This window comes from Acipenser ruthenus, chromosome 50 (genome assembly GCF_902713425.1).
Source record: "Acipenser ruthenus chromosome 50, fAciRut3.2 maternal haplotype, whole genome shotgun sequence".
In the NCBI taxonomy this organism is placed as follows: Eukaryota; Metazoa; Chordata; class Actinopteri; order Acipenseriformes; family Acipenseridae; genus Acipenser; species Acipenser ruthenus.
Genome location: NC_081238.1, coordinates 6,980,063 through 7,004,385, shown reverse-complemented (window position 1 = coordinate 7,004,385; position 24,323 = coordinate 6,980,063). Strand labels below are relative to the sequence as shown.

The window sequence follows — 24,323 nt, the reverse complement described above, 5'->3', positions numbered from 1 at the left end:
GGAGGCCTGGGTTCCAATCTGGAGGGCTAGGTGGTGCTGTGGGTTAATGTTAATGCACTAGACTAGTCTGTCACCTTTCTCTGGAGGCCTGGGTTCCAATCTGGATGGCTAGGTGGTTCAGGGTATGTGTAGGTAAAGTGTCAGATTTACTGAAGGTATTTTTTTGTTTCAGCAAATTATTTGTAAATACTGATTCCTTATCATTTTATTGATATAGTGTAACATTAGTCATATTGAAACCTAGGGGACCTGTCTGAATATGTTTTTATACCACTGTGTATTTCCAAAAATTCATATGTAAAGATTTTTTTTTAAATTGTTGATAGTTAATTAGTAAATGAAGTTAATGATCAGCAGTCAGGTTGTATTGGGAATGGGTTTCTTTGGGAATCTATAATAAATGATGTCTCGATGTCTCGCACAGTATTGATTTGCATGTTGGGTTGGGTTTGACAGTGTGATCTCATTCATGTGCAGGTGTTAATACAGCAGCACCTTCACATCGAACGAGCAGGACACAGAGACAGAGAGCAGCTACTCCACTCACTAGTAATCGGTAAGCACACATCTCAATGATTTTTCAAATGTTCTTTCATTTCTTTATTTTTCTATTCCTCTGAAGGTGGTGGATTGGAGACCAGTCCTCTTTATGTCTCCACAGAGCAGGGATAACACAAGCAGAGGCAATGGGAGCTTATGGAATATTAGTTTGTTTAAAAATAAGTGGCTTAGCCACAATTGATATTTAAAGGGATTCTCAAGCCCATTAGTTTGATCAGTCTGACTTGTATTTTCTTTTATAAAACATGCAGATTGTAGTCCAGCAGCAGACCTCTGTGTTGTGACTGTATACTGAGGATAGTCTTATTATTGTTTCCATAGTGTAACATGTCCTGGATGTAAGGCTGATAGGTCTGTACCTGCCCAGGTTTGCAGTATCACCCTTCTGAGATATTGTTACCGTATTTATGAGTCTCCTGACAGCCGGGTCACCCCCTGTCCTTATCGACAAATCCTTTGTAAATCATTTTTATTATTATTTGTTTCTTAGCAGACGCCCTTATCACATTATTTTTAAATACAATTACATTAATTTTTACACATTATTTTTACATACAATTATCCATTTATACAGTTGGGTTTTTACTGGAGCAATCTAGGTAAAGTACCTTGCTCAAGGGTACAGCAGCAGTGTCCCCCACCTGGGATTGAACCCACGACGCTCCGGTCAGGAACCCAGAGCCCTAACCACTACTCCACACTGGTGATTTTGAAACCCATGTGAACTGTCTGATTAGTTAAATAATCCCTTAATTGGGCCTATAATTTAAAATTAGTGCTGTCAAGCGATTAAAAAAAATAATTGCGATTAATCTCACGATTAAAAAAATGAATCTTAGTTAATCTCAGTTTTAATTGCATATTAAATTGTCACAATTACTACATCCATTGAATATAAATGTGTTTTATTACTGATGCTATTGTTTTTATTATCCTTAACTGTAAATAAAATTGTTTAAAATGTATTTATTTATGTATTTATTTAACCAGGAAATGTACCCATTGAGACCACCACCAAAATGTACTAGGGGCAATAATTTAGAAATTACAAATACAACCAACACAATAACATGTGCGGTTCAAGCTTGATCAGCAGCATACAGAGATCAGAAAACATAATACATAGGATATCTATTTTTAAATGTGATTGTGAACTGAAATAAATTAGTTTTTTTTAATAAAATTATAAATCTGTAGCTATAGTAAGCACTTCTAGGAAATGAACTGTTAATTGTGAAGAGAACATACAAAAAAACACTGTCATCATATCCAAAAACTGCAAACTAACAATTGTCAGGCTTTACATACTACATGAAAAAAAGCAGCAACGCAGCCTAACTCATTTATTATCATGATCATTCTTCGCTTGATATGGGCTTGAAGCGATCCTGCATTTCTATTGAAACTGCTGGGTTTAATTTGTTGTTGTTATTGTCTGTAGCTGAAGAGCTGCTCGTGTATTTTGAGAGATGAAGGCGTGTTCAGCACGCAGCAGACTAGATGTACTCGTGTGTGATACTGGAACTCACTTTGACAGTAAACAAGTAAGCGTCTTTCTGTCCAGTGAGTTAAAATAATTAATCTCTAAAAACATTTACGTGTTAATTGCAGAAGTTAACTGTGATTAATTGAAAGCGCTACTTAAAATCATTAAAAAACTGTAAAATAAATGAATAGTCTACAAGCCCTTTGCTTGTGGATTCTGGATACAAAGTGTTAAAGGTTCTGTGATTCACTGCGAATAGAAAAAAAAAGAACAAGCAAAAAAGAACAGACTGTTTTGCATTATCACATTTGAATCAAAGCCACTCCACAGCAGACCAGTCCTGTGGCTCACCTTTGATTCAAATGTGTTCATGCAAAACACTCGAGATATGTCACATGAGGGAAAGCAACCTGTCTGCAAATCAAAACTGGTGTCCTGCCTTTCACCTTGCTGTGGAGGCCTGGGGTCCTAGCGGGGGGAGGGCCGGGGGCTAGGTGCTGCACTGGGTTTATGTTAATGTTAAGAAATACCTTCTTTTAGTATTTCTAAATGTAGCACTATTGAGTGTGTAATAGTTATGGGTGGCTATTGTTAATGCACTAGACTAGACTGTCACCTTTCTCTGGAGGCCTGGGTTCCAATCTGGATGGCTAGGTGTTGATGTGGGTTAATGTTAATGCACTAGACTAGTCTGTCACCTTTCTCTGGAGGCCTGGGTTCCAATCTGGATGGCTAGGTGGTGCTGTGGGTTAATGTTAATGCACTAGACTAGTCTGTCACCTTTCTCTGGAGGCCTGGGTTCCAATCTGGATGGCTAGGTGTTGATGTGGGTTAATGTTAATGCACTAGACTACCCTGTCATCTTTCTTTTGAGACCTGGGTTCCAATCTGGATGGCTAGGTGGTTCAGGGTATGTGTTGGTAAAGTGTCAGATTTACTGAAGGTATTTTTTTGTTTCAGCAAATTATTTGTAAATACTGATTCCTTATCATTTTATTGATATAGTGTAACATTAGTCATATTGAAACCTAGGGGACCTGTCTGAATATGTTTTTTATACCACTGTGTATTTCCATGGATTCATATGTAAAGATTTTTATTTTAATTGTTGATAGTTAATTAGTAAATGAAGTTAATGATCAGCAATCAGGTTGTATTGGGAATGGGTTTCTTTGTGAATCTATAATAAAAGATGTTTCGATGTCTTGCACAGTATTGATTTGCATGTTGGGTTGGGTTTGACAGTGTGATCTCATTCATGTGCAGGTGTTAATACAGCAGCACCTTCACATCGAACGAGCAGGACACAGAGACAGAGAGCAGCTACTCCACTCACTAGTAATCGGTAAGCACACATCTCAATGATTTTTCAAATGTTCTTTCATTTCTTTATTTTTCTATTGCTCTGAAGGTGGTGGATTGGAGACCAGTCCTCTTTATGTCTCCACAGTGCAGGGATAACACAAGCAGAGGCAATGGGAGCTTATGGAATATTAGTTTGTTTAAAAATAAGCGGCTTAGCCACAATTGATATTTAAAGGGATTCTCAAGCCCATTAGTTTGATCAGCCTGACTTGTATTTTCTTTTATAAAACATGCAGATTGTAGTCCAGCGGCAGACCTCAGTGTTGTGACTGTATACTGAGGATAGTCTTATTATTGTTTCCATAGTGTAACATGTCCTGGATGTAAGGCTGATAGGTCTGTACCTGCCCAGGTTTGCTGTATCACCCTTCCTAGATATTGTTAACATATTGATGAGCCTCCTGACAGCCGGGTCACCCCCTGTCCTTATCGACAAATCCTTTTTAAATCATTTTAATAATTATTTATTTCTTAGCAGACACCCTTATCACATTATTTTTTACAGGCAATTACATTATTTTTTTACACATTAGTTTTACATACAATTACCCATTTATACAGTTGGGTTTTTACTGGAGCAATCTAGGTAAAGTACCTTGCTCAAGGGTACAGCAGCAGTGTCCCCCACCTGGGATTGAACCCACGACCCTCCGGTCAGGAACCCAGAGCCCTAACCACTACTCCACACTGGTGATTTTGAAACCCATGTGAACTGTCTGATTAGTTAAATAATCACTTAATTGGGCCTATAATTTAAAATTAGTGCTGTCAAGCGATTAAAAAAAATAATTGCGATTAATCTCACGATTAAAAAAATGAATCTTAGTTAATCTCAGTTTTAATTGCATATTAAATTGTCACAATTACTACATCCATTGAATATAAATGTGTTTTATTACTGATGCTATTGTTTTTATTATCCTTAACTGTAAATAAAATTGTTTAAAATGTATTTATTTATGTATTTATTTAACCAGGAAATGTACCCTTTGAGACCACCACCAAAATGTACTAGGGGCAATAATTTTGAAATTACAAATACAACCAACACAATAACATGTGCGGTTCAAGCTTGATCAGCAGCACACAGAGATCAGAAAACACAATACATAGGATATCTATTTTTAAATGTGATTGTGAACTGAAATAAATTAGTTTTTTTTAATAAAATTATAAATATGTAGCTATAGTAAGCACTTCTAGGAAATGAACTTAATTGTGAAGAGAACATACAAAAAACACTGTCATCATATCCAAAAACTGCAAACTATAAATTGTCAGGCTTTACATACTACATGAAAAAAGGAGCAACGCAGCCTAACTCATTTATTATCATGATCATTCTTCGCTTGATATGGGCTTGCAGCGATCCTGCATTTCTATTGAAACTGGTGGGTTTAATTTGTTGTTGTTATTGTCTGTAGCTGAAGAGCTGCTCGTGTATTTTGAGAGATGAAGGCGTGTTCAGCACGCAGCAGACTAGATGTACTCGTGTGTGATACTGGAACTCACTTTGACAGTAAACAAGTAAGCGTCTTTCTGTCCAGTGAGTTAAAATAATTAATCTCTAAAAACATTTACGTGTTAATTGCAGAAGTTAACTGCGATTAATTGAAAGCGCTACTTAAAATCATTAAAAAACTGTAAAATAAATGAATAGTCTACAAGCCCTTTGCTTGTGGATTCTGGATACAAAGTGTTAAAGGTTCTGTGATTCACTGCGAATAGAAAAAAAAAGAACAAGCAAAAAAGAACAGACTGTTTTGCATTATCACATTTGAATCAAAGCCACTCCACAGCAGACCAGTCCTGTGGCTCACCTTTGATTCAAATGTGTTCATGCAAAACACTCGAGATATGTCACATGAGGGAAAGCAACCTGTCTGCAAATCAAAACTGGTGTCCTGCCTTTCACCTTGCTGTGGAGGCCTGGGGTCCTAGCGGGGGGAGGGGCGGGGGGCTAGGTGCTGCACTGGGTTTATGTTAATGTTAAGAAATACCTTCTTTTAGTATTTCTAAATGTAGCACTATTGAGTGTGTAATAGTTATGGATGGCTATAGTTAATGCATCAGGATAGTCTGTCATCTTTCTCTAGAGGCCTGGGTTCCAATCTGGATGGCTAGGTGGTGCTGTGGGTTAATGTTAATGCACTAGACTAGCCTGTCACCTTTCTCTGGAGGTTTGGGTTCCAATCTGGATGGCTAGGTGGTGCTGTGGGTTAATGTTAATGCACTAGACTAGCCTGTCATCTTTCTCTGGAGGCCTGGGTTCCAATCTGGATGGCCGGGTGGTGCTGTGGGTTAAATTCACCTCTACAACACACATGGTTATATATTTTATATGTGTTTTTGCTACAATATAATTTGTTTAATTACTGCAAGAAATGTATCCTGATTCATAGTTTTAGAAATGTTATCTAAACTGTTGAATAGTTTCAGTAAAGAATTATTTGGACTCACAGATAGACAGACACCAAGTGGTCAGTGATGTACCTACAGTTTGTTTCTTTTCAAACAAGGGAATAATAATAATAATAATAATAATAATAATAATAATAATAATAATGTTCCAAATAATGCACATTACACTTTGATTCTTAATGCAGTATGCCATATTGTAAGTATATAACTCCACTGAACAGAAATAATTGCAAAGTAAGCGCGGACATGCAAAAAGTGGATGAATGAATCTGGTTTTAAATACCATTACACACAGCTGTAACAAAATTATTATAGTCACACAATTCTTGTTTTGAGATTCAGCTTTTATTAGGGAGCGCCCCTAAATCCCTTGTTTAGAAAGATATTAATGTTTGTGACACAGTAGCTGTCTGCCGTGTGCATTCGCTGTTGAGTGACAGGCAGGAAATCGAGACGGAGGTTGAAGTTCATACACCCCCTGCAGGCGAACAGGATTTATTTACATATCGACGCACTGAACAGCTCACGTGACACTACCAGCAATGGCAGCGCATGGAACATATACAACACAGTGTACGAAAACTGTGGTGGGATCTACAATCTCTGAACTAATCTTCTCTGTTCAATAATAAAACTAACGTTGCTGAAGAGCTTGATCATGGCGGATTACTGTAGTATCTAAACTATGCGTCTACACTAAACCAAAATGTGAATAACTGTTATTTAAGTTATTATGCCTCACAAGCTTTAAAAACAGAAACAGTTGCCAGTGTGTATATTTTTAACAAATGCATGAATAAAACTGTAAAGTAAACCTTAAGAACATAAGAAAGTTTACAAACGAGAGGAGGCTATTCAGCCCATCTTGCTCGTTTGGTTGTTTGTAGCTTATTGATCCCAGAATCTCATCAAGCAGCTTCTTGAAGGATCCCAGGGTGTCAGCTTCAACAACATTACTGGGGAGTTGGTTCCAGACCCTCACAATTCTCTGTGTAAAAAAGTGCCTCCTATTTTCTGTTCTGAATGCCCCTTTATCTAATCTCCATTTGTGACCCCTGGTCCTTGTTTCTTTTTTCAGGTCAAAAAAGTCCCCTGGGTCGACAATGTCTATACCTTTTAGGATTTTGAATGTTTGAATCACATCGCCGCGTAGTCTTCTTTGTTCAAGACTTAATAGATTCAATTCTTTTAGCCTGTCTGCATACGACATGCCTTTTAAACCCGGGATAATTCTGGTCGCTCTTCTTTGCACTCTAGAGCAGCAATATCCTTTTTGTAATGAGGTGACCAGAACTGAACACAATATTCTAGGTGAGGTCTTACTAATGCATTGTAAAGTTTTAACATTACTTCCCTTGATTTAAATTCAACACTTCTCACAATATATCCGAGCATCTTGTTGGCCTTTTTTATAGCTTCCCCACATTGTCTAGATGAAGACATTTCTGAGTCAACATAAACTCCTAGGTCTTTTTCATAGTTCCCGTCTTCAATATCACTATCTCCCATATGATATTTATAATGCACATTTTTATTGCCTGCATGCAATACTTTACATTTTTCTCTATTAAATGTCATTTGCCATGTGTCTGCCCAGTTCTGAATGCTGTCTAGATCATTTTGAATGACCTTTGCTGCTGCAACAGTGTTTGCCACTCCTCCTATTTTTGTGTCGTCTGCAAATTTAACGAGTTTGCTTACTATACCAGAATCAATCATTTATGTAGATTAGGAATAGCAGAGGACCTAATACTGATCCCTGTGGTACACCACTGGTTACCTCGCTCCATTTTGAGGTTTCTCAAAGAAGGAGAAATGAAAGAAACAGAAATAAAGTGCACCTGTGTTTAAGAACAAATCGCAGTAAATTACCAATAGTTTAAGAGCAATAAAACTCGTGGTACGCTCTCCTTTTCCACCGTAATAAAAAAATCAGCATGAAATAGTCAAGACAGTTCGATGAAAATGCAATTGTCCATATCAGGAAAAACTATAAACAAAAGTTTATTTTCTCAAACCCGATGTAGATTCGGCAGCACACGTCTCCCCAGGTTCCACACGCACTCCAGCCACAGTTCTCACCGCAACACTGCAACACAGCTCACTCGAATAGTTTGTTGTTTTTCTTTAATCTATTCTGTAAAACATCCAACAACTATACTTGCAAAAACAAACAAAACACAGCTAAACTTGTGGTCTTCAGTAGCGTGCCGCCATATTTTCAAAACTTTCTTCTCTCTCTCTCTCTCTCTCTCTCTCTCTCTCTCTCTCTCTCTCTCTCTCTCTCTCTCTCTCTCTCTCTCTCTCTCTCTCTCTCTCTCTCTCTCTCTCTCTCTCTCTCTCTGCTTAACCATACCTCCCGCAACACATCTTGCGCACAACGTCTTTTTTTCCCCGTCCTGCAACAGTGCTAGCTTTATACCCCTGCAATCCCAATGTTACGTAATCATTTTTTTAAAAGGAAGCAATTAATATATAGACAAGCACCGACACATTTACCTATCGTCACAAGCTGCTTTCAGTTTCTTGCAAATTACCATGAAACAATAGGCATTTTATTATCCTTACAGTATTTAATACTTTTATCAGTGCCATGCATTTGGTTACTATGGTAATGGGGTCAAACAAATACCGACTTCATGATTGGTGTTCGAGTCATACTACAATGACCTTGCGAGTCAGGGTCATGTATGATGTTACAATTTGTTAATAATTTGAAAGTATCTGTGGTTTTAAAACTTCAAAATTATTTCTACGTAGTATTAGAAATGTTAAGAAATACAAAACCTTAGGGTTTTGCCATTTAAGGTTCAGTGTATAAGATGTATTTTAAAGGCATCAAAATATGGAAATTGCACATTCCTTTTCATTAGAGTGTCAACATAATTTTAAAAGGTTTACAAAACTTGAAAATGTTGTTGAATTTGTCACTCAAGGTTGTTTTAAAACATCTATTTTTGTCTGCTTGTTACATTTCTTGCAGCCAACTCAATATCTGAGTGCCTGAGAAAATGCACTGAAAACAAAAGCAGATCTATTTAGCTGGAAAAGATGTATTCTCAGCACAGCTAAGATTTTAGTTTTGGTTCGAAGGCAGAAGGAGGTTAGCCTGATTTTTTATTTTTGCTTGACAGATGCCCTTATGCAGGACGATCCCCTTACGAAAAGAATGTGCTTTTCAGGGCATTGGCCAGCATTCTGAAGCATATCGCAGTACTGAGAGGACACAGCTCTGGCATATTCTTAGCTTGGTGTTTCTGATATGGGCTGCTGATTTCCATACTTGTTTAATGGAGGCAGGTCTTCTGCTACATGTCCTGGCTTTGATGTCTTGGTCAGTTCCTCCAGATGATACTTTGAAGGTACTTAAGTGTGCCAGTATTTTCAAGGTCGTGTTCACCTACAGGGATCGGCTCTGGGCTCTTGAGGTTGATTGGCATCACTTTGAGCTGTTTTGTTTTTTCACATGGGGTGTAAAGATGATCCGTTTTCTGCTGCATGTGGTCTTTGGTATGGAGAGGGGTACAATAACCTCCAGATCTTCCAGGGTTGGAAATATGATTTGTCTAATTCCTCTGCACTGTTCTTCTGTTGCTCTTTTCAAGGTCCCGCCAACTCTAAGATTGAACAGGAAGGCTGACGTTTCGTACCCTTGTCTTACCCGGATTCTACCTGGAAGCTCAGCTCTCAGGTATCCCCAGCAGTGCATGTGAAGTTATTGTAGAACCGTTTGGCGATTCTGATGATGATCTCTAGTATAGACAAATCCATGGATACTGTTGAAGGCCCTGTATAAATCAATGATACAGATATACAAGCCAGGCTGACTTTTTTGCATTGTTCGATATGGGTTAATAGAACAAACACAACATGGCAGGGTAGAGTAGAAATCCAAGGAGGATGTGATGAGGTTGTATAAAGCACTGGTGAGACCGCACTTAGAGTTCTGTGTTCAATTACTGTCCCAAAAACATTACGAAAAGAAGCTTTTGGGATTAGAGAAGGTATATAGATTAAGTATATGGTAAGTTTACTTTTAAAGAAATTCTTCATACAACAATATGAGGTAGATTACTTCTAGTTATTTAATCAAGTTTCACTAAAAGTTATTTCACACACAAAGTGTGCAAACTAAATAATTAACTGTACAATTCTATGTGACTGTGTTACAATTAATTAATTTAGTTACATGAAAGGAAAATGCAACTGGAATTATACTCAACAGTTCCTTGAAGCTTAGACTTTTGGTCTGCTTTTTTGGAAACATGTCCAGTATAAAAACTCTCCTCTCACAACAAAGTCTTCAATCCCACTTTGGGTCAAACTCGGCAACAAAGCTTTCAATTCTCGATAGAATCAATAAACAGCTGCAACAAAGTCTTCAGTCCTTGGTATAGGATCCACAACAGTGCCCTTCTGCTCTGTCCTCTTCGCTGAATCTTTTAGCTATGCAGGTAGCAGGGCAGTTTCTTTTGGATACTGTGGTTTTAGGTGTACAGCAGACCTAGACTGGTTTGTCTGATAAGTCTCTGTTAGTTTTACGGCAGTCCTTCAGTCGGGCCTCAGTCTCGTTGCTCGTGGTCGTTGACTCGCTTGCTGCTTGCTTCCTCGTCTTGGGTTTGTTTTCAAGCAGAGTCCCGGAGTTGCAGCTTCGCTTAGCAGAGTCACAGCACCTTGTTTAGCATTCGATGTGGAGCGCAACATGTTTAGTTTTGCTTGGATACTTATAGTCTTTTCACTATGCTGAGTAGCTGCTTTCATGAGGTCATTTGTGTACATCACCTTTTTCACTCACATATCTTTGACATTTGTCTCTTGTCTGCTTCCTATCGTCCAGCAGCTTGTTGTTGCAGTTGGGACTTGTTGACATGTATATTTGATGTCTTCCTTGCCCAAACTGCTTGTGTTTGCAGTTTTGCGGTCTCTTCACTGTCCTTTCAGCCTCACCGTCCACATGCCCCCCTCCTAGCCTTGGTCATCTTCAGTTCAGTATTCCTGGCAGGAACCAAGGGGCTCTTCTCCTAAGACACAGCAGTTTCATTAATTAGTTCAGTTATATCATTAATACACATTCAGCTATTAATATCATATACAGGGAATATGTCCCACACTATCCACAGGGAACTTGTGACTGAAAGAAAATCCTGCCTTTCACTTAGTGTAGTTGGGAACTTGCAGGTATTAAGACAGAACCTTTTTAATAAATAAATAAACCAGGAGATATCAATCTCAGTAAAGTAGTTTTTAATACATTCTTGTAATGTTAGAATCAAGCTGTAACATGTTGCTGGCGTCCTGCCCAGCTGCAGGCAATGGGTTGGACAGACATGCCTGAATGCTTCAGCACTGAAGCTCAAACCGGTTCATGTTCTTTAAACACACAGAAACAAGCACACACCTCATCAGAGGTGACACAAACAAACTTATAGGTCATGTTACAGGAACATAAAATAAGATTAAAATGACAGAATGCAGCCTTTGTCAATGCAGGGTGTAGATGCTGTGGTTTCAACATGATCATTCATTTTCAGACACATTTGGTGTAACCTCCCAGCATACAGAACCTCAGAATCCTTTAATGATACATACTTCAGATCTGCTTCATGGTCCCACCATACAGAACCTCAGAATCCTTTAACGATACATACTTCAGATCTGCTTCATGATCCCACCATACAGAACCTCAGAATCCTTTAACGATACATACTTCAGATCTGCTTCATGATCCCACCATACAGAACCTCAGAATCCTTTAATGATACATACTTCAGATCTGCTTCATGATCCCACCATACAGAACCTCAGAATCCTTTAACGATACATACTTCAGATCTGCTTCATGATCCCATCATACAGAACCTCAGAATCCTTTAACTATACATACTTCAGATCTGCTTCATGATCCCACCATACAGAACCTCAGAATCCTTTAACAATACATACTGCAGATCTGCTTCATGATCCCACCATACAGATCCTCAGAATCCTTTAATGATACATACTTCAGATCTGCTTCATGATCCCATCATACAGAACCTCAGAATCCTTTAACGATACATACTTCAGATCTGCTTCATGATCGCACCATACAGAACCTCAGAATCCTTTAACGATACATACTTCAGATCTGCTTCATGATCCCACCATACAGAACCTCAGAATCCTTTAACGATACATACTTCAGATCTGCTTCATGATCCCACCATACAGAACCTCAGAATCCTTTAACGATACATACTTCAGATCTGCTTCATGATCCCACCATACAGAACCTCAGAATCCTTTAACGATACATACTTCAGATCTGCTTCATGATCCCACCATACAGAACCTCAGAATCCTTTAATGATACATACTTCAGATCTGCTTCATGATCCCACCATACAGAACCTCAGAATCCTTTAACGATACATACTTCAGATCTGCTTCATGATCCCACCATACAGATCCTCAGAATCCTTTAACGATACATACTTCAGATCTGCTTCATGATCCCATCATACAGAACCTCAGAATCCTTTAATGATACATACTTCAGATCTGCTTCATGATCCCACCGTACAGAACCTCAGAATCCTTTAACGATACATACTTCAGATCTGCTTCATGATCCCACCATACAGAACCTCAGAATCCTCTAACGATACATACTTCAGATCTGCTTCATGATCCCACCATACAGAACCTCAGAATCCTTTAACGATACATACTTCAGATCTGCTTCATGATCCCACCATACAGAACCTCAGAATCCTCTAACGATACATACTTCAGATCTGCTTCATGATCCCACCATACAGAACCTCAGAATCCTTTAACGATACATACTTCAGATCTGCTTCATGATCCCACCTTACAGAACCTCAGAATCCTTTAATGATACATACTTCAGATCTGCTTCATGATCCCACCATACAGAACCTCAGAATCCTTTAATGATACATACTTCAGATCTGCTTCATGATCCCACCTTACAGAACCTCAGAATCCTTTAACTATACATACTTCAGATCTGCTTCATGATCCCACCATACAGAACCTCAGAATCCTTTAACGATACATACTTCAGATCTGCTTCATGATCCCATCATACAGAACCTCAGAATCCTTTAACTATACATACTTCAGATCTGCTTCATGATCCCACCATACAGAACCTCAGAATCCTTTAACAATACATACTGCAGATCTGCTTCATGATCCCACCATACAGATCCTCAGAATCCTTTAATGATACATACTTCAGATCTGCTTCATGATCCCACCATACAGAACCTCAGAATCCTTTAACGATACATACTTCAGATCTGCTTCATGATCCCACCATACAGAACCTCAGAATCCTTTAATGATACATACTTCAGATCTGCTTCATGATCCCACCATACAGAACCTCAGAATCCTTTAACGATACATACTTCAGATCTGCTTCATGATCCCACCATACAGATCCTCAGAATCCTTTAACGATACATACTTCAGATCTGCTTCATGATCCCATCATACAGAACCTCAGAATCCTTTAATGATACATACTTCAGATCTGCTTCATGATCCCACCGTACAGAACCTCAGAATCCTTTAACGATACATACTTCAGATCTGCTTCATGATCCCACCATACAGAACCTCAGAATCCTCTAACGATACATACTTCAGATCTGCTTCATGATCCCACCATACAGAACCTCAGAATCCTTTAACGATACATACTTCAGATCTGCTTCATGATCCCATCATACAGAACCTCAGAATCCTTTAACTATACATACTTCAGATCTGCTTCATGATCCCACCATACAGAACCTCAGAATCCTTTAACAATACATACTGCAGATCTGCTTCATGATCCCACCATACAGATCCTCAGAATCCTTTAATGATACATACTTCAGATCTGCTTCATGATCCCATCATACAGAACCTCAGAATCCTTTAACGATACATACTTCAGATCTGCTTCCACTTTACAGCTGCTACTCATTTCTACACACTTCCATTTCACTTCATGTTCACTCATCAGTTAGGCAGAGATGTCTTTACCTACGCATTCATAGTGTTGTGCTTTGTTTTTATTCACACAATTATCACCAGGGCGTCACGGATCACACCCAACAATTGTAGCCGACTACTGGTGGTTGTGGGCACCATGACCCAATATAACTTATGTTTACCAATTTTTACTTTACACAGGTTCGTTAAATATTGCGACAGCAGGATGCAGGATCAGAGGCCAGCACACCCAGGGACAGACAGCACAAGCATTAACAGTTTAAAATAGATTTTATTTTTATAAAATGTAAAACAAATGTTTAAAAGCAAAAGATCATCACCCACATTATGACAAGGGTGGAAAAGTAGCAAATAAAAACTACACCCACTACTTTGCTAGGGTGCAAAGTATCAAAAGAATAAAAAGGAAAAATATTTAGGCCACACCCACCAAAGTAACCATTCTTCCAGGACCATGAAAGGGATTCGTGTCTGGGTGGTTCTGCAGCAGCCTGGACTGGTCCTGTGTGGCCCCCTCTATTTCTATGGAGGCAAGAGTAAAAGTGTTCAAAGAAGTTTAAAAAAAAAATTAAAAATGAACTTGCCTAACTTCCCTTTCCCTTTAAAACACAAAGCTTAACTATTTGCTACAATATAGATAAAAAGGACATGTGAAAAACAAACAAATCATTACTAAAAACAGCACTAACATTCTATTGGCTTTTAATTAAAATGCAGGAGCTCCTTATCAAACAAGATAAAACTAAATCAAAAGCAAAAATACAAAGTGCACCAAACCCATGGAGAGCACTGGGGCATAAAAGCTGCATGAATAACTAAAAACAGGGGTGATCAACAAACAGTCTGATAAACAAAAAAGAGAATAATAACTTCCCTGTATTTCTGTTAAGCTCGCCTGGTTCGCATTACTCTGCAGCTATTACTGTGTTTTGTTCCAGACTCGGATCCACGCCGCTCCCGTCCCTGTTGCTACTGCCATACTTTTGCCCATGCCTCCCCGTTCCTCCCGTCCTCCGAAACGTGCTCCTGCCAAGCCGTCATTTTTCGCACTGCAGATTCACAGCAATGCCACCAGACCTATAGTGCCGGAGAACAACACAGATCTGGCTGCTCCACTGCAGAACCACAGGGGTCGCTGATGCGCGGTGAGCCGTGGATTCCCATGCCGACCTAAGCCCTCCCTACCCGGGCAGCGCTCAGCCAATTGTGCGCCGCCCCCTAGGAACTCCCGGTCACGTGACATAGCCTGGAATCGAACCTGTGATCTCCAGGCTATAGGGCTCATCCTGCACTCCGCGCGGAACGCCTTTACTGGATGCGCCACTCGGGAGCTCCTTCTTCTTCCTGTCTGCTCGTAAGTAATGGCAGCAAAACTGCACCTCCCAGAAGCCTCGCTCACCACATCTAGCCCAACTCGTACAGCCCGTGACTAAACAAAACAAACAATCCTCTTCATGACAAAGCCAAACGTGTAAAATCAAAAGTGCAAATAATAATAAAACATACCATTATAAAAACGTGCGCCAATATAGTATAAATCAAAAAGTGAGAAAAAACACATACATTATCTAGAAACGTGCTCAAAATAAACGTGCTTAGAAAAGGGCTGCATGAGTGGCATTTCAGTCACCCTGTGACAAAATCAGCATATTCTATTCCTGCTGGTTTTATAATGTTCATGTGATTTTAATCCTATCTGAAAATGGGCCTTTGCTTTTGCTCTGGCTTCACAATATGCCTGGTTGTTCCTCTACAGGGAACAGGTTTCAAATCAATCAGCTCTAAGAAGTTTTTACATTTTAAGGTCCTTTCTACACATTTACTTAATAAAACAGAACATTGTAACTTACCTTTTAAAAGGTGTGAGTCCCACACAGCTTATGAGTGTCAGGGTCTTGTTTTCAATGCTGGGTGTCTCTCTCTGCTGTGACTGTAGAAACTGAAAGCACAATCCATACAGGTGAACTAATGGCAAGTAATCCTGAAAGACCTGAATGTTTCACTTTCTCTGTTTCAACTCCAAAGCTAGGGGCAAGGTGGCACTGACAGCAGGCTCAGTCACACGCCTCTCAATCCTCTCACTAAACAGGTAACAGATAGACTGACAGATACACCTCCTGTAATTCAAATGGCTTTTATCACAAAAAGTCAGTGCTTGTGCCACTATGCAGTGTCATGGCTGAGAAAACGGTACACAGAATGGGGGGTGCATGTATAACGAATCTGCAAGACATACTATTCATCATATGAGTGTTATTTGGACATTTTTGGTATTTATTGTGATGGAGAATTGCTTATGTACTAAAAAAGAAAAGATTGTTTTTCAATATTAGGCTAATGGCTGCTTATTGAATCTGCAGCCTCAAAAAAGCACAAACACACACACACTTTCCAAAACCTCCAAAAAGTGATTGTATCTCTGATGTAAAAAATAGAAAGCATACCCCTTTAAACAACACACACAACTCATGGAACATACCTTGTGTTTGCAAAATAAATTAAAAGCAGAGTTTAGTTATTTTACAGGCACGTAGCTTGAGTGTTGTCTGTGTGTATACCTGTACCAGCACAACCAGTACAACATTAAATCATATTCCTGATCTCAAATAAAACAACAAGGACACTGAAACCAACACCACCATGAAAAACAAGGACAACAAGACTGGATTTAAAGACACCGCCGCACAAGATTGCTCCAGTCTTCACTTGTCTTTTTCCAATTTGAAAAGCCTTTTCGAAATAAATGTTTCCTCTGCACCTACTGCCACCAAGTACTGTATTAACTGATCAACAGTGACAGGCCTAATATTACCATTAATTCCATCAACAGTCTCACTATTTAAGTCAGTAGCTACATATAAACTGCTGTATTTTGAAACAATCATTATACCACTTTGGGAGTAAAACTGATGAGGGGTTCTGGCTTGAGAACGTACACAACTCCTAATAAATGAAGCTCTAATAAAAGTCACGCTTACAATGGTTACACAAACTGTTTTACTGCTTTTGGAAAGCTGATGCTAATATTACTGCCTTCAATATTAAGTCAAAGTTCAACCACACAAATTTAACATACTCACTGTGTCAATGAAATGCAGGAGTATTAACACAGTGAGGTTTCAATGCCTGTAAAAATGCATACTATTGCAAAGCCGTTTGTTCAGCTGCAAACCTCTATCATCTGACATGTCTTCAATTAGTCTTTGCTTTGATTTTTTGTCGAGCCTCCTTACCTAGCATTATCTACAACGATGTCCACACCGAGACAGGTAATAACAGCAGCTTATCACCATTTCTATGGGGCTGCTTTGCTTTTGCAATACAGAGCGATGCTAAAGAATGTTTTTTTTATCTACAAATTGAGCAAAACATATTATAATTATAGTTATAATTTCATAAAAAATAATAAAAAAAAATCCTGTCTTTTACATTCCTGTAAATATAGGTGTTATAAAATGGCTTGGATAAATTAAGGCTGAACAAACTCACATGACTGTGTGGTAATAATTGTCTTTCTGCACGGCTATGACCAACTTACTTACCTGATCTATTAATATTACTACACCTTAATAGTAACAATGATCTAAACAGTGTTTCTGTGGGTAAAACTGTCAACATACAACTGAAACAGCATTTAAATCACTCAACAATGTTTTTCATCTCTGTCACTAAGAATTACAGAAAAACTGGCAAATATACTTTTGTATTTCTTTAGTCAGAGAACAGAACAAAGAAAACTCCGAGGCAAGCAGTAGCAGTAACACTATTCAAAAGCCATCTGAGAAATCACCACGCAAGTCTCACTCGTGCGGCCTCGTGCCTCACAACGCACCCAGGGTGTGCGGTAAGAATTGTCTTGCAGCACACCCTGTCGTGGGTTATTTCTTATTTTAAAAATGGCTTGGATAAATTAAGTGCTGTGATTGGCTGAAGAAGATCACATGACCGCATGTCTTACTGCACGGCTATGACATCATAGACCAACTTACTTACCTTATTTATTAATATAATGTGTAACTAGAGCCTGTTCAGAGACCCCCAGTTTGGGAGCCGCTGATCTACAGCACTGATTTGGGAGAGCAGTATTACTGTTTCTTCTGCCAATAGTGATTCTAGTGCGTTTTATAAAATACCAAGCTAATGTACACGTTTAGACATTTTTAATGCACTATATGCTAAGGCTTACATCTTGACTTTTTAAAAAAAAAATCATTTTCAAGTAAACTGTTGCCTCAAGATGCTTGACTATTGACAAAAGCTATTTTTAGGCCCCAAAACATGTGTCTGTGAATCCTCCATTGCTTCACTTTACCAAAATAGCCAGAAACCAACTGGGCTTGTTACAGTAAAATATAAAACATTCAAAAATAAACAGCAACAGAGAATGTTGCCTGCCAGCAGTATAGGGCTGAGGGCACTTTTTAAATACAGTACTGTTATTAGCTTGTAAATAGGTTACAGTCAGTGGTTAATTTGTGTCTCTGGGTTTCACGAGTCATTGCCCCGGCACCTCTTCAGCTATGAAAGTTAAAATGTCATCAAATGTTTCTCTCAGATGCGTTCTCTTACAATTCTCAACACAGTTACATTCTGCTATTTCTTGCGTGCTCTAAACAATTTCAGCTACGTGTCATAAAGATGACACTGACTGTGAAAGAAGGACTGCAACCCTATTGTCGTTTTGAATGAATGAATGAATGAGTCGTACACAACAAGTTTCAATATGAAAACTGAATATCAATTTCAATAAACAACAAGTTTTTAATGAAAAAAAGATACTGTAGCCTACTTCACTAAAATGAAAACTGGCTTCTGTTCTTTTAAAATACCACTGCTTCCCATTATTACTACTGCTTAATAACAGGAACAACATTTTATTTAGGGTTGGTGTTGAACATAACCGCGGTCATGTCTGACTGTACTCCTACCCCCATGAATAGAATTTAATTAATAGGGAATAAAAACAAACCAAGCTAACAACTATATATATATATATATATATATATATATATATATATATATATATATATATATATATATATATATATATATACAGTGTCGTGAAAAAGAATTTGCCCCCTGTCTGATTTTCTGCATTTTTGCACATTTTTCACATTGTATTTGGTCAGATTTTTTGTGGGTTGTAGTAATATATAAAGGGAGTCTGAGAGAAAAAATGACACCGAAGTTTGGTGCTTCTTTCATTTGTTTGGTGTGCAAGGTAATCAAACATGCAATCTTCAGGTGTGAAAAAGTTATTGCCCCCCCTAGTTAACTCAACCCAATTAAAGGGATAATTAGGGTCAGCTGTTTGAGTACTTTGGTTAATAACCAGGCCTGATTTGGGCCAGCCCAGCCCAATATAAATCTGACTAACTTTGGCCCTTACCATCAGAGTGAAGTTGTCAGCACACAGGTTCTAGAGGCACATCATGCCACGAACAAAAGAAATTCCTGAAGACCTCTGGAAAAAAGTTGTTGATGCCTATCAGTCTGGAAAGGGTTACAAAGCCATTTCTAAGGCTCTGGGGCTCCACCGAACCACAGTCAGAGCCACATTGTCCAAATGGAGAAAGTTTGGGACAGTAGTGAATCTTCCCAGGAGTGGCCGTCCTGCCAAAATCTCTCCAAGAGCAAGGCGTAAAATAGTCCAGGAAGTCACAAAGAACCCTAGAACAACATCCAGGGATCTGCAGGCCTCTCTCGCCTCGGCTAAGGTCAGTGTTCATGACTCCACCATCAGAAAGACACTGGGCAAAAATGGGATTCATGGCTGAGTAGCAAGGCAGAAACCATTGCTCACGAAGAAGAACATGAATGCTCGTCTCAAGTTTGCCAAAAAGCACCTGGATGATCCTCAAGAGTTCTGGAACAATGTTCTATGGACAGATGAGTCCAAAGTGGAACTTTTTGGCCAACATGGACCCCTTATGTCTGGTGAAAACCAAACACTGCATTCCACAGCAAGAAACTCATACCAATGGTCAAGCATGGTGGTGGTAGTGTCATGGTTTGGGGATGCTTTGCTGCGTCAGGACCTGAACGCCTTGCCATCGTTGAAGGAACCATGAATTCTGCTCTGTATCAGAGAATTCTACAGGAGAATGTCAGGCCATCCGTCCGTGAGCTGAAGCTGAAGCGCAATTGGGTCATGCAGCAAGACAATGATCCGAAACACACAAGCAAGTCTACATCAGAATGGTTGAAGAACAAGAAATTTAAAGTTTTGGAATGGCCTAGTCAAAGTCCAGACCACAACCCCATTGAGATGTTGTGGCAGGACCTGAAAATGAGCAGTTCATGCTTGAAAACACACAAATGTCACGGAGTTGAAGCAGTTCTGCATGGAGGAGTGGGCCAAAATTCCTCCACGGCGCTGTGAGAGACTAATCAATAACTACAGGAAGTGTTTAGTTGCAGTTATTGCTGCTAAAGGTGGCGTAACCAGTTATTGGAGGCTGTGTGGTCCAGTGGTTAAAGAAAAGGGCTTGTAACCTGGAGGTCCCCAGTTCAAATCCCACCTCAGCCACTGACTCATTGTGTGACTCTGAGCAAGTCACTTAACCTCCTTGTGCTCCATCTTTCGGGTGAGACGTAATTGTAAGTGACTCTGCAGCTGATGCACAGTTCACACACCCTAGTCTCTGTAAGTCGCCTTGGATAAAGACGTCTGCTAAATAAACAAATAATAAAATAATAATAATATTGAGTCTAAGGGGGCGATTACTTTTTCACACAGGGGCATTGGGTGTTGCATAACTTTCTTTAATAAATAAATGAAATATGTATCAAATTTTTGTGTTATTTTTTCACTCAGGGTCCCTTTTATCTAATATTAGGTTTTGGTTGAAGATCTGATAACATTCAGTGTCAGAAATATACAAAAATGCAGAAAATCAGACAGGGGGCAAATACTTTTTCACGGCACTGTATATATATATATATATATATATATATATATATATATATATATATATATATATATATATACAGTGGTTTGCAGAAGTATTCACCCCTTACCAATAATGTCACATTTTGTTGAATTACAAATAATGTGTGCACAGTTTTTCAAACAAACTTTTTTTATTCAAAGCTGTAGTGGTAAACTGAATACTGTTATATGAGGAGGATGTTAAATGTCAGCAAAACGAAGAAAATGTCAGTACTTGGTAGAAGCACCTTTTGCAGCAATTACTGCTATGAGTCTTTTTGGATAGGTCTCTACTAGCTTTGCACAGTAGGATGGTGACATTTTTGCCAATTCTTCATGGGAAAATTGCTCCAGTTCTGATAAGTTTGTTGGGGATTGTCGATGGACTGCAATCTTCAAGTCTCGCCCAAATTTTCGATTGGATTCAAGTCAGGACTTTGACTGGGCCACTCAAGAAAATTAATTCTCTTCTTGTTCAACCACTCCAGTGTGGCTTTGGCTTTGTGCTTTGGGTCATTGTCCTTCTGAAATGTGAATTTCCTCCCCAGTTTCAGAGTCTTGGCTGACTCAAACAGGTTTTCCTCAAGGATTCGCCTGTACTTTGCACGATCCATTCTCCCCTCTATCCTGACAAGCTTCCCAGTTCCTGCTGAAGAGAAGCATCCAAATAACATGATGCTGCCACCACCATGCTTGACAGCTGGGATGGTGTTGACTGGGTGATGTGCAGTGTTGGGCTTGCGCCAGAAGTAACACTTGGAATTTAGACTGAAAAGTTCAATTTTTGTCTTCTGACCACAAAACCTTTTTCCACATGTCTGCAGTATCATCTACATGCTTTTTTCGCAAACTCCATTGTGCTTTAAGAAGAGGCTTTTTGAGTAATATCTTCTTTCTTGCCACCTGTCCATACAGGCCAGCTTTGTGTAGGGACCGGCTTATTGTTGATGTGTGAACTCCCATCTCAAACATAGAACTTTGCAGATCTCTCAAGGACATTGTTGGCTTCAGAGTGACATTAAGAACCAGTTTCCTGCTTGCCCAGCTGCTCAGTTTGGGAGGGCGACCTGATCTGGGTAGTGTCTGGGTGGTATGATGCATCTTCCACTTCTTAATGATGGACTTCACTGTGCTGAGAGAGATAATAATCAGCATCTTTGAAATTTTCTTGTACCCTTCTCCTGCTCTGTGCCTCTCTACCACTTTATCCCTGACTTGTTTTGAAAGCTCCTTGGTCTTCATGGTTACTTTGTTGGATCATGTGACTGAGATGCTGTTGAGTGGCGTGTGTGGTGATGTCACGGACCAGGAAGTACCAGAAACAAAACAATGGATGGGTGGGTGAAGCTGAACGCAACTGCGTTCAGCGTATTTATTAAATAATAAACAAAACAAAAGATTTAAACAATCAACAAACAAAAAGGCACAAGGGCCAAACAAATAAACAAATACGGTTTAGCACTCTCTCCTCTGTACACTCCTCGCAGCACAGACAGCTGCAGGTTCTTATACTCTGGCCGAGGTGTTAACTAGCTGTTAATTATCTTATTACCCCTCGGCCACAGTCTGCACGAGTTTAGTAAGGATGCATGACTGACAGCTAGTTAAATAATCAGTAGCTGATCAGCCATCCTCACAGGGTTTTTAAAATATAAAAACAATAACAAATACGCGGCGCTCTTATCCGCGCTGCAAACAACAATACAAATAATAAAACAGTGCACAAATATGTATATATATATATATATATATATATATATATATATATATATATATATATATATATATATATAGGAACGGGACACTCCGCCACAGATCACTACGTGAGTTGCAGCTTGAAAGTCTTTATATACCTGAGGGAAATTATCTAAAAGTTAAACCACTTTGAGTACACACAGGCTGAAACCATTTCACTAATTTTGTGACCTTTCAAACAAATCATTTGCACCTGAGCTGATTTAGGGCTGCAGTAGCAAAGGGGTTGAATACTTACTGAGATTAAACTGTTTTTCTCTGTAAATCTTACTTATATTCTATATGCATTTTTTAACTTTATCAATGTGGAGTAGTTTGTGTAGATTCTACATGAAAGTGTCGTGGAATATGCTCAGGTGGCAACAAAATGTGAAAACTTTGCAGGGGGGTGAATACTTCTGCAAACCACTGTATACACATATATAGACACACACACACACTGAATAGAATTTAATTAATAGGGAATAAAAACAAACCAAGCTAACAACTATCTAGCCTCTATATATACTGTATATATATACATATATATATATATACACACACACACATACACACACACACACAATATTGTGCTACTAGTCTAAAGGACTAGTATCTTTGAAACTTGCTAGTCCTGATGTAAGCTTACTAGTCCTTATGTGAAGTGCCTAAGTTGGAATCAACAACAGATGGGGTCTTAGATTTTATTTTGCTAAAAAATAAAGAGTTATAAATTTAGATTTACATTTTTTTAACAAAGCACCTTCGTAAACGCTCATACTGATCCATCAATCCCCTGTTTGCACCTCGTTACTGAGTGACTAACTGTACTGTGTGCTGAGAAACTGACACTGACAGCACCAGATGCGATGACGGAGAAAAACATTCTCTCAGCTGTGTCACCTTGCCGACCATGAAGCTCCGCCTGAAATTGACTCCGATGACACAAATAAAATGTTTATTTTATTGTACATTACATGTGTTACTATTTACAAAAATGCTGGCTGGCTACAATCTACAATAATTAATATACTCATGTACACAGACGAAGACGACCACCAATGACATTACGTATGGGATATGCCTGCCCATTGCCCAGAGCTGCTGATAGGCCCCTTCCTGGGATGATGCACTCGGTCCCGCCCACCGAGGGGATAAAACTGTCATACGAAGGAAGCCATTTCTCTTTTTCCTTCTCAAGATGGTACAGTAAGACCTATGTGTTTAGCTATGCATGTTGATAGAAAAGAGCTCATCGAGTGGATTGTATTTCCCTTGCATTCATACTGAAAGCTGGCTCGCCGCTTTCCTGGAATCAACGACTTTGAAAAGACCAAGCCTTTTGACTTTCTGTCTTTTAGCGGCCTCCTCGCTTGCGTGGTAGACTGCTCTTTGTTATCTGTCTGTCCTGTGTGAGCGACTGCCTGTGCAGTCACCCGCGATTGGTTGTCTATTTCTTTCTGAGAGTACACAGTTCCTCCACGGGGCTAGGCCTTGCCGTATCGCCGCTGTCAAGTGACTCTTCCAGCCGCGCTCTCCTCCATGGGGCTAGGCCTTGCCGCATCCCCGCTGTTGAGTAGACCCTGCCGGCTGCGTAGGCCCGCTCACCTCGGTGAGTCGGGCCTTGTAAACAAATAGTGTGCTTTCCCCTATACTATCTTTCTACATGTTTTGCTGTCTGCTTCAACTCGCCCACCGTGGCTTCGGCCTTGTGTCCCCCTGGTGCACGCTATGCACTGACCAGGTGTGTTTGACCGCGCGGTTAGGGCAGGCACATTTGTGTAGCGCTCGGCACGGCGCTCGGGACACACA

General features: G+C 39.3%; 1 protein-coding gene and 1 long non-coding RNA gene across 4 annotated transcripts in view; one reads left to right on the top strand and one right to left on the bottom strand.

Annotated features, from left to right (window-relative positions):
* Nucleotides 1–3,381, top strand: part of LOC131722041 (uncharacterized) — a 28,394-nt gene extending 25,013 nt beyond the window's left edge. Inside the window, exons 9-10 of the long non-coding RNA XR_009319998.1 lie at nucleotides 478–556; nucleotides 3,314–3,381. This is a non-coding gene — a long non-coding RNA (uncharacterized LOC131722041). The remainder of the gene's footprint in view (nucleotides 1–477; nucleotides 557–3,313) is intronic.
* The window catches only part of LOC117407809 (uncharacterized), a 504,618-nt gene that overhangs the window by 331,561 nt on the left and 148,734 nt on the right, over nucleotides 1–24,323 (bottom strand). The window lies entirely within an intron of this gene.